This window comes from Penaeus monodon, chromosome 3 (assembly GCF_015228065.2).
Source record: "Penaeus monodon isolate SGIC_2016 chromosome 3, NSTDA_Pmon_1, whole genome shotgun sequence".
Taxonomy (NCBI): Eukaryota; Metazoa; Arthropoda; class Malacostraca; order Decapoda; family Penaeidae; genus Penaeus; species Penaeus monodon.
In genome coordinates this window covers 49,722,738-49,727,737 of record NC_051388.1, presented here as the reverse complement: position 1 = coordinate 49,727,737, position 5,000 = coordinate 49,722,738, and the positions used below count along the sequence as shown (strand labels likewise).

Genomic DNA, 5,000 nt, shown 5'->3' with positions numbered 1-5,000 from the left:
TTATTAGTGATTGCTGGAAGGCTTATGATTGCCTTCAGGATGAAGGTTTTAAGCACCTGAAGGTTAATCATAAATATAACTTTGTTTACCCCGACACCGGTGCCCACACAAACACCGTCGAACGAAACTGGAGGACACTAAAGGAAAAGGTGCCACAGTGCGGGAGGAGGTCGTGCCATTTTGGGGGCTACCTGCCAAAGCGGCCTTCCAGCTGCAGCATCCAGAGGCCAACAAGCGGATGCGCCCTTTTCTCCTGGCTGTGGCTCAGCTCTTCCCTCCAGAGAAATAAAGGTAAAGCCTTGGGGTCCAGGGGGCTAATCGTTAATAAATTTTGACATAGGTAAATACCCCGATTGGGGGGGTCCGGGGGCGGAGCCCCGATAGATAAATTCCCCGATGGGGGGGGGGGGTCCGGGAGCGGAGCCCCCGATAGGTAAATACCCCGATGGGGAGGTCCGGGGACGGAGCCCCCGATAGGCTGTTAGGTAAGGTTGCTTGGTTACAACGTTTTGTATATACATATGTATAAATGTGGCTTCACAGCTTGATAATGATGTGCTCTTCCGTAGATTTTAATGAAAGTGGGCGAGTGTTCCCGTAGACTGTTCGGAAGATGGCGTTCCAAGCCATAGATTTTTAATTTATTTTTTATGTGGCGTGTTGGGCCGTTAAGTTAAGTTAAGTAAGTTTATTTACCACCCTGGCTATCTGCCCAGGCGTGGGCAATCATGATTACAGTTTTACATATATCTGACATTGTACATTAGTCTGTAACTACTGTAGTTGTACAAGGTAAAATAGAAATATAAATCATACATCATACAAAAATTATTACTTACATATGCTTTTGCCACTGCGGGCGTTTTCCGTAGAGTTTCTTGAGCTGATTTTAACGATTTTCTTTCGTTGTATTATGCATTATTGCATTATATTTACTGTATTTAAGCCTGTTTTTCCCCATAATTTCCCTGATATACTTCATGCCCTCCCCCACTATCGGGACTTATCAAATCAAGATTGTTGGCTGAATATGGAGTTCCGCCAATCAATAATGGTATACATCTGTAGTATACCTATAATCGCCACCGATTATCGTCAAATAAACTCGTGAACGCGAAATACATTTCTAGAAAGAATTACCAGAATACATGCCATGCCCACTGTGATCTAAGTTTATTTATAGTATTTCCACATAGATGGCTCTACAACTGCTTAATCACCAAGGAGTCAGTTATTAGTCCTACCTACCTCACCTGTTTACCCTTTTCCTTGACTTTTGGAAAAGGTCTTTTGTATAATTTCATTGTCTTAATTGCTACCAAAATTATAATAATAATTTAATAATGATAACATCAATAACAAAAATAACAGTATCAATATCAAATGTATTAAGAAGTAAAACACATTTTGCGGCCAATTCAAAGAATGGGGAAATCAGGATCAGTCACTAAGGCCTACTGATATACTTCCTTGCCGGCTGAGCACATGAGGATCTATTTGTATGTAACAAAATTCACAAAAAAACAGGGGGCAGAACGTAAATCCGTGGGTTGGGTTAATGCCAAAGTAGGTAAAAAGACAGGAAAAACCATAGTAGGGAATCACGGAATAGTCACTAGGAATGACTAATACTAGTTGCTTTTGCGGAGGTTCGATCACTCAGTATCATGAATACATTCTTCGAAAAACGACTAGAATGGGTCAAATACAAAACTGACTTCATAATTTCAAATAAGTTATTAATAAAGTAAATGTTGGCAGTGACCATAAGATTACACCTCAGAAGGGAACGGAGCTCATATGAAAACCGCAGCCAAATTTAGCTAACTTGAAGACCATAGGATCAGAATTTAGCATTGACAGCCAAAACAGATATTCACTTCTCAGCCATGAAGGTCTCAACACTGACCAGATCAACAATCAGTTCAATTTCATAATAAAGGAAGCTGCACTTGAAGCAGGCGGTAAGAGCACCAAGCAAAGCTCCAGCAAGCTCTCGATAGAAACTAAATAGCTTATGCAAAAACATAGGGTAATAAGAGTATCGTCAAACAGGGACAAAATAGAATTAGCTGAACTATCAAAGACTATTAACCAAAACTGTTTACAGCTTGCCTTGAAGAAATATTCAAGAAGCTAGAAGACGAATACCTAAACACTTTAAGATTTGCAGATGATATTGTTCTTTTCTTATATATATATATATATATATATATATATATATATATATATATATATATATATAATATAAGAAGATAATAATAATAATAATAATAATAATAATAATAATAATAATATAATATATATATATATATATATATATATATATATATATATATATATATATACCTATTACTTATATACATATCATGTATGCGCGTGTGTGTGTGTGTGTGTGTGTGTGTGTGTGTGTGTGTGTGTGTGTGTGTGTGTGTGTGTGTGTGTGTGTGTGTGTGTGTGTGTGTGTGTGTGTGTGTGTGCGTGTGCGTGTGCGTGTGCGTGTGCGTGTGCGTGTGCGTTATACATGCATTAATACATATATTATATATGTACATATATAAATATAATATATAAACATTTATACATTCATAATTTAAAACTTACATATTAAAATGCAAACCAAATTTTCATACAAATTAAAACAGACGAATGTGCAGAAGCATTATTCCAGGTTATCGAACTTCCTCTCACGATTTTTCTATAATACATAGTTTAGAACAACGAAGAAATTCACGGGTCTCCCCCAAAAGGTGGCCAGTTTTTGTGTTAGCTTTAAACTAAGAAAACGATGGCAGATACGACTGGAAGAACTGTAGAAATGTGTATATAGTATTTACCAATGGCATCGTTACTAGCGTGAAAAATTTCTTCACATCTTACGCAATAGAAAATTTACCCGAATGGTATGAGCGTATCCTTGTCAGTGAGATATCTTTCAGCAGTCCATTACAAATAAGTCCGGTATATACCCACGAGGCATATGAGTGCTTTTCTAAAGATAGTTTGTAACTGAATTAGTAATATCATCATATACTGTTACTTTTCACAATTAATTCATACTTACTTTCACAATGCTCACTTCTGGAGATGTGTATTTCAAAGAGCAGACAACGTAAAGTGATCACATTCACAAGACCAGGGGTTTTATATTCGCTCATACGTTTATCTCGTTCAATACACGTTTTCTGTCTGGCAAGTCATGTGAGTCAGGCACTTGTGTGACGTCACCCACCGTGGGTACCAATGATAACTGCGCTCTCAAAATATTCCGCCAATCATGGAACGAAATAACTGTATTTAGGTAAAAAATGGTTTATTTCATCATCAGTTAGGAAATTTATGACAAATTCATAAACATAACATTATTTAAAAAGCCGCAAAACAAACCTTCTTCACTGTGTATTTCCGATATCCCAGGGGTTACAAAATTTTATAAATTTGGAAATACCGCCTAGACAGCCAAGATATCTGGGAAAGGCATGATAAAAGAGGGACAAAATCGACTGATCGAATTAAAGCTCAGTAATTTGGTTATCTTGAAGCACATCTGCAAAATCATCACCTCGTATGTTCCGCCAGGATAGAGCCTAGGCAAATACTTGGATATCGCACTGATAATTTCTTAACGTAACCAATAAATCCGCAATGGTGAGCCTGCTGTTGGCGGGACTCCGACCATTATCCTCCAATCTTTTTCGTTATTGCCGTGATATTTTGCTTGTTAAAGTCGAAACAGCACCTTTTACACAGCCTAGCTATGACGAAATTGGATTGGATTTCAACTGACTTTGTTTGGGCCCAGCTTCTATTGTCACTCGATTATCTATTACAATTCTTATTGAATCTAATAGAATGATCGCTAGTGTCTATCATCACGCCACGGCCAACTGCAGTCCACATTGACTCATGGTTTCCCTCTCTTACGCCTCTGGGAGCTTATTAGTCATGGATCGCCTGAAATTTTTGAGTTTCACGGCCTCTCTACTACTCTTATTATAAGTTTGCGAGGGAAATTCACCCCCACTAAATGTTTACGAACCTCTGATTATTTATCGACCCCGCTTTCGACCCACTGGCTATTCACCATTGGATGGTCCCATCGACCCCTGGGAGTCGATATTAACCACTTTGAGATAGCGATTTACGCTACCTCCAAAGGCAGGTATAATGTGTTTCGAGGGTCCGCGAAAAGATAGGCCTATATGTGAGTTGATACATACTTCACTCATATTAACATAAATATATCACCAAACCTCTTCCTTACGTTATAAGGAAATTTTTTGATAATAGGTATATTGTTTATCAGTATTCATGCCTTTGTTTACAAGAAATCGACATATTGCCTTCAGGCCTTTCCAGTGTCAGATCCGTTTTGTTTTTCAGTTTTAAATCCTATTCTGTCCTCCCGTGAAAATTCATAAATGTCTTGGGGTGTATATTTACCTCTCCATCGTCAACTTATCATTTTTTATCGTGAGCATCACAACGTTAAAGGAATTATCCCACGAGGTTGGTGGTACAAAGTAAAAATATTAAATGTTTTTGTTTCAACGATAATTATGGATACTATGGAAGAGGCAGTAGAAATAGCCATATTGTACCGAAGGGGATTGCAGTAAAAGTTCATGTGAAAATGCTCGTTATAATATTGAATTCCTTCTTTCTTATTCTTATCTTGAATGAAAAGATGAAGTTGTTCACGAAAACGGAAACTCGATAACATTGTTTTCTTATCCTCCAACGTTACTCAGAATATGATCACAGAACACATACTTATCTTCGAAACCGGATGCTGATAAGAATGTCTCAAAATTCATCCCAGACTTTTCATGAATGTTGCTGTCTTTACCAAACTTGAAAGTATATATCCTTATTAGCAATAAATACGTTGTCATGTTCCCTTCAATACAAACTTGTTATATATATATATAATATATATATATATATATATATATATATATATATATATACATATATATATATATATATATATATATATA

At 37.0% G+C, this 5,000-nt stretch overlaps 1 protein-coding gene across 2 annotated transcripts in view; it reads right to left on the bottom strand.

Annotated features, from left to right (window-relative positions):
- The window catches only part of LOC119596514 (zinc finger protein chinmo-like), a 10,251-nt gene extending 7,030 nt beyond the window's left edge, over positions 1-3,221 (bottom strand). For both annotated transcript variants that reach the window (XM_037945795.1, XM_037945803.1), the window contains exon 1: positions 3,065-3,221. The gene's annotated coding sequence lies outside the window, so the exon portion shown is untranslated. The remainder of the gene's footprint in view (positions 1-3,064) is intronic.
- Between the last annotated feature and the right edge of the window lie 1,779 nt (positions 3,222-5,000).